This window comes from Hemicordylus capensis, chromosome 2 (genome assembly GCF_027244095.1).
Source record: "Hemicordylus capensis ecotype Gifberg chromosome 2, rHemCap1.1.pri, whole genome shotgun sequence".
NCBI classification, from domain to species: Eukaryota; Metazoa; Chordata; class Lepidosauria; order Squamata; family Cordylidae; genus Hemicordylus; species Hemicordylus capensis.
Genome location: NC_069658.1, coordinates 170,719,538 through 170,730,944, shown reverse-complemented (window position 1 = coordinate 170,730,944; position 11,407 = coordinate 170,719,538). Strand labels below are relative to the sequence as shown.

At 50.5% G+C, this 11,407-nt stretch overlaps 1 long non-coding RNA gene across 1 annotated transcript; it reads left to right on the top strand.

Annotated features, from left to right (window-relative positions):
• The first annotated feature begins 1,246 nt into the window (after nucleotides 1–1,246).
• On the top strand, nucleotides 1,247–10,361 carry LOC128341700 (uncharacterized). The gene is made up of 3 exons (XR_008314517.1): nucleotides 1,247–1,511; nucleotides 3,926–4,085; nucleotides 8,340–10,361. It is a non-coding gene; the product is annotated as an uncharacterized LOC128341700 (long non-coding RNA).
• Nucleotides 10,362–11,407: the final 1,046 nt, after the last annotated feature.

The window sequence follows — 11,407 nt, the reverse complement described above, 5'->3', positions numbered from 1 at the left end:
AGGATTCTCCATTGCCTCTTAACAATTCCCCAGGGACCCAGTATTCTACTCACCTTCATTCTCTTCCTCTTCTCACTCTTCTTTCTGGGCACTTTTACATCTAGTTCCTTAAATATTTCCCAAGCTTTTTTTGTTTTCTCCCAACAGAGCCAGTGTCCTGCCTCACTAGGTCATGCAGTGTTCAGTCAGCAACTCACTGCACAGGCCCAGCTCAGGGAAGCCCTGTTGGGGATTGTTTAGGGGTTCTCCACATCTGAGGGCTCCTCAGTGGCAATGTCGGTGTCCTTATCCAAGGATGCTTCAGGGTGTAAGTTAGGGTGGATACTGACATCCAACCCAATTCCGCTCTTTGGGTGAATATTTGCTCCTTTACCCTGAAGGAAGGAGACTCCCATCTCCTTTGTCCCCCACCTTCATCCATATGAGACATGGAAAGGACTTGAGCTATTGACGTGATCCTTCCTATGCACCTTCCTTTCCCACCGAGTGGTCCTCACCAGCTCTTCTTACTTTAATGTCCCCCCACTTAACCCAAACATCCCTTTCTTTCTTTCCCTGTCTCCTCTAATAATAAGCATCTAGTCAGTTAAGCACATACACTTAAGGCCCATTCACATGTTATGTTCAACACTCATACGACGAGTGTACAATGTACACAGGTAAAGATCTGTACACAGGACAGTCATTCACATGTTATGCTGAGTGCAGTACAGAAGCACACTTCCTATCTGTACCATAATAGAGAACAGATTTGAAGGAAATACTACTACTACTACTACTACTACTACTAATAATAATAATAATAATAACAAACAAACAAACAAACTTTATTTGTTAGCTGCCCCATAACAAATTGTTCTCTGGCCTATATCCTGGCCTATATCCAGGTTCACTTTTAAAATAAACACAGGCACAGCCATTCACACAAACAAGTGAACAGGTGTACAGACATCTGTACACTCGTACCACATAATGTCTGAATCAGACTTTAGACAGTAATGCTGTATTAGTGGCCAGACACGTGAAACATCTTGCGTGATCTGTGTCATGTGGGAATGTCATGTGTGTTTCTTTAGATACAAGTCAAGCCTCTCTTTTGAATTCAATAACATATATTTTTATTTCTATTTTAAACCTGTGGGTGGTCAGTTCTTTTGAGAAGTGGTCTGTAACTGCCTCGCTGATTTTTTTTTTTAACCCTGTTTGCTCTTTGTGACATCACTCTCTGTGACATTACCAACTGCCCTCTCAACTGTCAGCTGCTCAGAAATTTCTGGTGGGAGCAAAAGGGGTTGATTTCTGCCATCCCTGGAGCCGTTCCCATCACTGAATGAGAGAGAGGAGCTGGGAGAGGAGCTGCTTCCTTCTCGCCTCTGCTTTCCTCTGCTGGGGTTAGCAGAAAGGTTGATCTCCAGATGATGCAGTTAAGGGCTTCAAGGACACCAGCAGGCCTTTCTCTCCTGGGCGCCTTCAGCATCGTGCCAGGTACAGGATAAAGATCATTATGGAGGGTAAGGGGCTTCTCTTCTGTTCTGTGAACCGTTTCATCAAGTGGCGAGGAGTTTCAAGGGCAGCCCTGGCTTTCCTCTGTCCCCTTGGGAGGAGACGTAGGGGGTTTCTGTAGAATTTCCTTTATCCGGCTGTTAGCTAGACCTTGGTCCACTGGGCCAAGTAGAGACTCTTCTTTTGAGCAGGGGGAGAGCAGTTGTCCCTCTTCAGCACGGCACAGCGCCCTTTCCAGGGCCTCCCTTGTGTCTTTTTTCCAATCATGTGGCCCTTTGGAACAGGGAACCATTGGGGGGGGGTCCTCCTCTTGTGCCACACAGTTTGGGAAACGGCCCTGCTCCCTGGGCCAAGAGGGACCTTTGGACGAAGTCACAGTTCCTTTTGGGACACGGAAACATCTTCGGGCCTTCTTGTGACACACAGCTTGGCTTCCCTCCCTGCTAACTGAGCAAAACATTTTTTAAAGTGGTGTCTCGCTTATATTTCGGGGGGGGGGGGCAGGGAGCAACTGCCCCCTAATCAACTCAGCATAGCAACCTTCTGAGGCTACTGCTGGCGTCTCTCTGGAGCTGCTGCTTGGACCGTGAGCCCCTCTGGGACAGGGAACTCTCTTCTCATTCCTTTTGCAATGTTAACTCCTTTTAGTTAAAAATGACATATCAACCTTTGTAATAATTGTGGATCATGAGTGTGACTGGAAAGAGTGATGAGATTGCATGGTCCCTCCTCCCTGCTTGAGAGGGAGGAGTCTGGTCTTGTTCAGACAAACCTCTGCATGTCATTCAGACCCGGGAACTGTGGGTTAAGTGCTTACACATCTGGATGTATCTGATTTTTTTTAATGTCAAAAGAAAAAGAGATACCAAAGCAGGACGTGAAAGATTTGGGGGCACAAGAGGAGAGCCGGTCTTGTGGAGGCAAGCATGACTTGTCCCTTTAGCTAAGCAGGGTCCACCCTGGTTGCATCTGAATGGGAGACTTGATGTGTGAGCCCTGCAAGATATTCCCCTCAGGGGATGAAGCCGCTCTGGGAAGAGCAGAAGGTTTCAAGTTCCCTCCCTGGCTTCTCCAAGATAGGGCTGAGAGAGATTCCTGCCTGCAACCTTGCAGAAGCCACTGCCAGTCTGTGAAGACAATACTGAGCTAGATAGACCAATGGTCTGACTCAGTATATGGCAGTTTCCTATGTTCTATGTTCCTATGTCTTTTCTTCTGTCTACCTGGAGGAAGGTCAAGCTGCACAAAGAGAACGCAGGATCCTGCAAGGAAACAGCTGACTGTGATGAGGGCATAATCAAGATGAAAGGTCTGGATTCTTGAACCAATGTCCAGGTGACCTGCATGGAGGACTCCTGGAGGGGGTGCACTTTATGAAGACTGTGGAAAATGTGCTGAGCAAGAGCATTGGTTGATGCATCAGAAGTGGGGGTAACCCTGGGGGAAAGTGGCTGTGCCATCTTAGAATCCACAAAATCAAGGGGAGGAGACATTTCAAGGAAACCAGACGTGCACCTTGGATTTCAGGTAAGCTGACTTGAATAAACTCAGAGGAGCACCAGATAGGATTCCAAAACTAGACATCTTAAAGGAGAACCTTGACATAGACTCTGAGGGCTTTGCCGATGAGGAGAAACCTGATGCAATCCCCAAAAGTGCTTTGGATAAGACACCCTTGGGTCACATCATGGAGGAACCCAAGCCATCAACCTTCGGGGATCTCCCCACATCTCTGCTCCCTCTGAGAGACCTGACCCCCCCCCAGGAGGATTAACTTGTGGGGCAAGGACAACATATGGCCAGCAGAGAGGCACCACCATCCCTGTCAGATCCCCAAGAGTGACAACGCTACTGGACCCAGGCCAATCTGCAACAACGGAGAACAAGCACTCAACTGAGGTCAAGCCTTCTGGGATCTCCCCACAATCTGTGAATCCCCTGACAGACCTCCCCCCCCACCCCTGCTCAGGGGGCACGGGCACATCCCGGCATGGCCAACAGAGAGGTGCCACCGTCCCAACTGGAGCCCCAAGAGCAACAATGCCACCAGACCCAGGCCGATCTGCAGCAATGGAAAAGAAGCACCCAACTGGCAGCATAGCATCTCCCTCAGGAGAGACCGACTTGTGAGGAAGGGGTCTTCTCAAGAGCAACAGAAGAGCCTGAACCAGCTGCACCCAATAAGGGCTGAAGAGACCAGCTACAGGGTAGAGACCTGCAGGCCCCTATTTAAGCCCTGCTGAGTCTAGATGGCCCTTGCTACAATAACATGTTTAGTTGTGTTTTCTAATGTTTGAGTCTCTGTCTGTCCAGTATCCCGGCTCTGCTGGCTTATCTCCTGGGGCCTTTGTCTTTTCCTGTTATTCCTTTCTGCAGGAGTTCTCTGGTCCTTGTCCAAACTGTCTTCCTCTCCTCTTTTTAGGCCTGATCTCCACTTGGCCTAGCAGCCTTCCCTGAGCTGGGCCTGTGCCAAAGTAAAAGTGCCCAGGAGAAGGAGTGGGAATCGGAAAAGAATGAAGGCAAAGCAAGCAATGGAGGATCCTGATAGCTGTGTCTCCTGATCCATACTACAGTCCTGTAAGGTAGGCGAGTCTTGTTGGTTCCATATCACAGATGGGATAACTGAGGCATTCGGGGTTTGCCTGAAGTCTTCTGAGGCCAGATCCAAAGCAGGGACTTCCAGATGAGTCATCCAGACTCCTGGTCAGCCGGTCCTAGTAGCTCTCCTAGTTACAGAGAGGGCTTTGGGAAGAAGCTGGGTCCGTCTTATAGAAAGTAGGTGCTATTTGTGTCTCTGAATTCTGTGGGGGACACATGGAAAACTCTGCTGTGTTTGGGTTGTGGAGCAAGCACTGCTGGGCTGCGATGCTGCGTTCCTGGTCTCTTCCAAGGAATCTCTCCAAAGATTGGGGAAAGGAGGCTTATCTTCTCCCCATGGCTCTGTTCTATGCTGGGAGCATTTGGGGCTCTTTCCCCCAGCAAGTGCTCCAAGATGGCCCCTGAGGCCCAGGGGAGGTAGGCCCCAAAGTTAAACCAGCTGTCACTGGGGTAGGTGGTGTGGGGCTCATCTGCACCAGGCCGTGCAATCCCAGTCTGGGACCAAAATGAGCAGGTGTGGGGAAGAGATGCCCCTGAGGCCCTTGGGGAGTTGCAGGGAGGGAAGGAGAATCGTGTGGAGTGTCTCTTGTTTCAATCTGCAAATCAACCCTATAGGGTAGGCAAGTCTCCTCTGGCAGATGGGAAGCCTGAGGCCCTGGGGTTTTCCTGATAGAGGCGGGATCCAGTGGGTGCTGTCAGACTGCTAGTGCAGCCTCTTGGCCCTGTGCTACTCCAGTCTCCAAGTTATGAAGAGGGCCTTGGTGAGAAGAAATTGGGTTTTTTTTTTTAGCCTCTCTTAATGTCTCTCTGCCATTTAAGTAAAATACATTTTAAAAATATTGCACAAAGTTGACTGAAATACAGCAAACTGGAAGGAGGTGGCAGCTGGCAGGCGGTCCTGGGCCTGGATTTGTGGAAAGTGCTGCAGAAGTCAAGTGTGTGGAGGGGGTTGTGGGAAGGCCTGGTCCCTGCAGCTGTGTGGAAGACAAGGGCCAGGTCGCAATGCTCAGTAGCAGTGAATGGACCCCGTGAGCAGGGGGGGCTGGTCAGTAAGGGCAGGGGGGCTATTCCCCCTCGCCCCCCAGAATCCCAGGAGGACAGGGCAGAGGGGAGCATATCCAGTCCGTGTCCCAGGAGCAGAAAAGGAAGGACTTGCCTAACTGATGTACCGAGCTAGAAGGACTCAGTATCACTTACTGCCTGGCTTTGTGTTTTCATTTTTGAATTCCTGTCTGTCTCCTTGTTCCCTTTGCCTGCCTCCCAATTTGTGTGCCAAGGTAGGCTTGGGGTGAAGATTGATTGATTGATTTCTATACCGCCCTTCCAAAAATGGTTCAGGGCTGTTTACACAGAGGAATAATAAATAAATAAATAAATAAAATGGATCCCTGTCCGCAAAGGGCTCACTATCTTAAAAAAAAAAAAAAAGCCCTAAAATATTCTGTGTATATTCTCAGGGGGGAGAATAGGAAATAGGAAATTGTGAGTAATTCCTACTGAGCTTTAAAATATTCAGAAAATATTCTCCAAATCATTCTCCCCACCAATTTCCACAAGATGCCTGCCCTCTCACCCCTCACCCCTATACACCTACCAAGAGAGGAAAATTATTTTCGGTTCCTAACAATATATGCAACATCACAGAATTCCAAAGCATTTAAACATATCACTGCAGTAATATTTAAAACAACCCTGTGCAGGAAGCAAGAATTTTTACATGAAATGGAGCAGGGGAGATACAGTGGGGACAGACACTGTATATTTCTAGAGGTAGCTAAATAACAATTTAAATGTAAGAAGTGTAAATGCTGTGCTGAAAGGCCCTAGGAAGACCCTGGAATCCTTTCCAACAGCTTATCACACTTCTTTTGGACAACTGATGTCATGTGTGGTGTAGAGCCCCAAGAGCCAGTGTGATGTAGGGGTTAGAGTGTTGGAATAGGACTGGGGAGACCTGAGTTCAAATCCCCATTCAGCATGAAACTCACCGGATGACTCTGGAACAGTCACTTATCGCTCAGCAGAACCTTTGTCATAGGGCTTTTGGGGGTATCAATTAACCACGTGCACTGCTCTGGGTTTCTTGGAGGAAGCACAGGCTATACATGTAAAAGGAAATAAATCTATATAAGGTAAAGCAGAGGCCAGCTACAAGAGTGGAGAAGGTTCCCAGACTTTGGGAAACACTTTTATCGGGCAGCAGCGATCTAGGAAGATGCTGAAAGGTATCATCTCATACTGTGCGGGAGGAGGCAATGGTAAATTCCTCCTGTATTCTACCAAAAAGAAAACCACACGGCTCTGTGGGTGCCAGGAGTCTAAATCGATATGACAGCACGCTTTACCTTTAAGGGCAGCTGAGCTGCAGGAGGAGGCAGCCTGTAGTGTTGGGTGGGGGGAGAAGAGAAGAGCCTCATATCCTGCCCCCTGTGGTAACTGAACTCAACAGTATTTGCCAGCAGAAATGCACAGCTTGTGCTATAAACCAACAGTTTACAGTGTTGGTATGCCTTTACTCCCCCCGCCCCCCAGCACAAGTACCCAGAGGAAACAGCAACCAATTGCGACCCAATTTGGTTTTGTTTTAGCAACAATATGACATAATCCAGCGACCCAAGGTGAACTGTACAGCAGGGCGGGCTGCTCCTATCGCAGGAAAGCGCCTCCACCCCTAAGCCGGCTGAGCTGCCACCGCCTGCCTTACATGCGCAGCGCACCCCTTCTCAGGCTCCAACCCCACACTGACGGCTGCTCCCGCTTTCAGTCCCTCAACAGCGGAGCCAGCCAGCTTCTTAAGAGGGAGGGAGCCCTTTCCCACACTGAGCACCTGCCCCAGCAGTGGCAATTCTCGTGGTCCCAGGCAAGCCAATGGCGTGAGGCAAACTGAGTCTCCTCAGAGGCGCATGTGGAGGAGCAACTCGTCGGATTGCTAGGAGAGGACTGACGTTGGCAAACCTGGTGGGTGGGGTGCGCGTATTCCAAGCACCTGGCAGGTTTCCCACTCTGCCAGAGGCACGCGAAAGGGCAGCCTCGAGTCAAGCCTTTTGTTCAGAGCGCCGGGTGCCTCCTTCCAAGTGTGGGCGCCAGAGGCAGCTAGAGGGAGGGCCCTTGGGCAGTGCGCATGCGCAGCCCCGTCCTAGGCACCTGAGGGCTGCTGGTCTCCTCCTCCGACGCCCTTTCTCTGGCTTACTTGAGGCAGAGATTGCAAAGGCGATCCTAGGGACTGTGCTGGGGGTGGGTGGGACAAAAAGCCCGTCTCTGCAGGCTGGCTGGGCAGGCGCCAGGCGGCCGTACGGAGGAAGGGAGCTCACAGAGCAGAGGGAGGGAGAGGGCGCGTTGTCAGGCGGGGGTAGGGGCGTGCAGGCGAGGGGCACACCGGGATATGGCCTCCCTGTCCGGCGGGCCAGTCCGACCCTGCTGTGGGCCCACATGCTTGTCTCTCAGTCTAACCTACCACTCTGGTGGGTGTGAGGATAAAAATAATCATATAAAAATACGACAATGGATATTCATATACTGCTTTTCAACAGAAGTTCCCAAAGCGATTTACATAGAGAAATAAAAATAAAGATGGATCCCTGTCCCCAAAGGGCTCACAATCGAAAAAGAAACCTAAGGCAGACGCCAGCAACAGCCACTGGAAGGATGCTGTGCTGGGGTTGGATGGGGCCTGTTGCTTGCCCCCTGCAGTGGTAAACCCAAAGAAAACCACAGGGCTCTGTGGGCGCCAGGAGTCAAAACTGACTTGACGGCACACTCTACCTTACAAATGCCATTGGTATATAAATATCAGAGCATCAGCACTTTAGAAGGTGTCTCTTTGCTCAGTTAGCAGGGGGAGCTGCTAATTGAGTCAAGTTAAGTAGCTAACTGCTAAACTTTATTTTCTTAAAACTACTTGCTTTCATAAAACTCCCCTGCCTTGACTAGTACTCATCTGTCTATATGGAGATTGTAGCTAATCCTAAGAGATCAAAGGTAAAGGTAAACTGTGCCGTCGAGTTGGTATCGACTCCTAGTGACCAGGAGTGGTTTACCATTACCATCTCCCATGCAGTACGAGATGATGCCTTTCAGCACCTTCCTGCTGCTGCCCCATATAGGTGTTCCCTATAGTCTGGGAAACATACCACCAGGGATTTGAACCGGCAACCTCTGGCAGTCATGTCATTTCCCTGCTGTGCCACTGAGTGCCTAAGAGATTAGCAAAGCATAACAAATCTTTCTCTATTTTACAGTGTTGAAAAACCTCTTGAATTTGCCTTCCCAGAAGATGGAGAGGTAAGTCTGACTCCTACCACCTCCAGAGGCCTGACTGTCAGAGAGCTACAAAGGAAAAGACAGCAGTCCACAGATATCAAAGGTGTTGAAAAAGGAGCGTACTTCCTCTCTGTTGCTGCTGAGGGCAGCACTGAACGCTGCCAATACGAGAATGCAGGTTTAGGCTAGGCAGTAGGAATGCTTTCCCAAATGGGAGAAGGGTTGCCGAGGTCACCTCATGGAGTCCTGGGATCTTCTTTGCTGATGGTTTTCAGACAGAAGCCAGATAACTATCTCCAAGGAGCCTTCCCACTCTAAAATGCCCTGATTCTGCTGTGATCCTCACATTGAGCCTGCAAGGGATCTGCAAGTCGTCCCCCCCCCCGACACCCAGACTGATTCTATTTGCCCCCCAAGTTGACTGCAGTTATGAGGAAGCAGATTTAAGCTAAGCCTTGAGAATAATTTCCCACGGGAGAGATGTCTTGCAGAGGCACACACAACCATCCCAAGTACAGATATAGATAGTATAGAGGTACACGTGCACATATACTTGTGAACACTTTTTTAATGTCAATAATTGGTAAAGAGGGACCAGTGATGCATGGATTTATTTTTCTGGTTGGATCCCTTCCCTTGATGGGAGTTGCAGTCCAACAACATCTGGGACCAAGTTTGAGAATCTCTTGTCTGTTGGCTTCCCAGAGGCATCCAGTGAGCCCCTATGGGGAAACAGCATGCTGGATTAGATAGGCCTTGGGTCTGATCCAGCAGGGCTGTTAGGTTCTTAACAGTCAGGTATGATGGGAGTTGTAGTCCAACTTCTATTTCTAGTCATTCTCTTCAGCCTGACCTACTTTACAGGACTATTGTGAGGATAGAAGAATTGCATATTCGGAGGTCCCGGCAGGAAGGGCAGATAAAAATTCCAGAAGCCAAAGGTTCTTAAAATTGGGTCCCCAGATGTTTTGGGACTAGAATTCCCATCGTCCTCAGCTACAAAACCTTGGAGGGGTATTGCATGTCTTGTTGATCAAAAGGGAATCATGGCATGTTCGGATTGGAAGGGTCCTTGTAAGAGCCCTGAAAAGTCAGAAGTTAGATTACACAGAAGTTATACAGAAGTTATATTAGAAGTTACAAATATTTTAAAGTTGATGCTTATGATTTATTTTAAAAATATGTTTATATTGTATATTGAAAGGACTCTTGGTTAAAACACCGTAGGGTTGTGTAAAGCCCATCGGATCCCTCTGCTACCTCTTGGTTTCTCCCAAGACGTGCTCAAGAGATATTTCCATAGAGATCTGCTTCCACAGACATTACACTTTCATCTTGCTTCTGCATCCTTGCAATAGCTGCCACTTGAAGCACTAGAGGGGTGGGGAGGGATAGCTATTCACACCAATCAGCCAAGAAGCTAGGGAAGACCCACCTGTAGCTCAGCAGCTGCTGTTGGACTAGAACTCGCATCATCCCCAGCTGCTGTATTGATCACCCCCATCAAAAATGGTGGCTGGGGATGGTAGAAGCTGTAGTATGGTGGGAGTTGTAATCCAACACTGTGATAACAAATATATTCCCCTGATGCAAATCCATGGTGAAAAGCATAGTGAAAGAAAGCATCAGGGTTTGGGCAACAGCGTCTATAAGGGGGCTGGATAAAGGAATCAACATGAAAATAGGAAGGTTGAAACTAAGGGCCAATAAGGGAAGGCCATTAAAGTAACACATTGATCTGAATTTAAGATGCTATTATCCCAAATGACTTGATGTTAAAACTCAGGGTTATGACGTAAATTCAGAATCCTGCTGTTTTAGGTAAGTAAATGTATAACATATATTAAACTGCCGCATGTTCCTGCCGGACCCCACAAGGCTTGGCGTTCCTTCCTCCTGCCGGACCCCACAAGGCTTGGCGTTCCTTCCTCCTGCCGGACCCCACAAGGCTTGGCGTTCCTTCCTCCTGCCGGACCCCACAAGGCTTGGCGTTCCTTCCTCCTGCCGGACCCCACAAGGCTTGGCGTTCCTTCCTCCTGCCGGACCCCACAAGGCTTGGCGTTCCTTCCTCCTGCCGGACCCCACAAGGCTTGGCGTTCCTTCCTCCTGCCGGACCCCACAAGGCTTGGCGTTCCTTCCTCCTGCCGGACCCCACAAGGCTTGGCGTTCCTTCCTCCTGCCGGACCCCACAAGGCTTGGCGTTCCTTCCTCCTGCCGGACCCCACAAGGCTTGGCGTTCCTTCCTCCTGCCGGACCCCACAAGGCTTGGCGTTCCTTCCTCCTGCCGGACCCCACAAGGCTTGGCGTTCCTTCCTCCTGCCGGACCCCACAAGGCTTGGCGTTCCTTCCTCCTGCCGGACCCCACAAGGCTTGGCGTTCCTTCCTCCTGCCGGACCCCACAAGGCTTGGCGTTCCTTCCTCCTGCCGGACCCCACAAGGCTTGGCGTTCCTTCCTCCTGCCGGACCCCACAAGGCTTGGCGTTCCTTCCTCCTGCCGGACCCCACAAGGCTTGGCGTTCCTTCCTCCTGCCGGACCCCACAAGGCTTGGCGTTCCTTCCTCCTGCCGGACCCCACAAGGCTTGGCGTTCCTTCCTCCTGCCGGACCCCACAAGGCTTGGCGTTCCTTCCTCCTGCCGGACCCCACAAGGCTTGGCGTTCCTTCCTCCTGCCGGACCCCACAAGGCTTGGCGTTCCTTCCTCCTGCCGGACCCCACAAGGCTTGGCGTTCCTTCCTCCTGCCGGACCCCACAAGGCTTGGCGTTCCTTCCTCCTGCCGGACCCCACAAGGCTTGGCGTTCCTTCCTCCTGCCGGACCCCACAAGGCTTGGCGTTCCTTCCTCCTGCCGGACCCCACAAGGCTTGGCGTTCCTTCCTCCTGCCGGACCCCACAAGGCTTGGCGTTCCTTCCTCCTGCCGGACCCCACAAGGCTTGGCGTTCCTTCCTCCTGCCGGACCCCACAAGGCTTGGCGTTCCTTCCTCCTGCCGGACCCCACAAGGCTTGGCGTTCCTTCCTCCTGCCGGACCCCACAAGGCTTGGCGTTCCT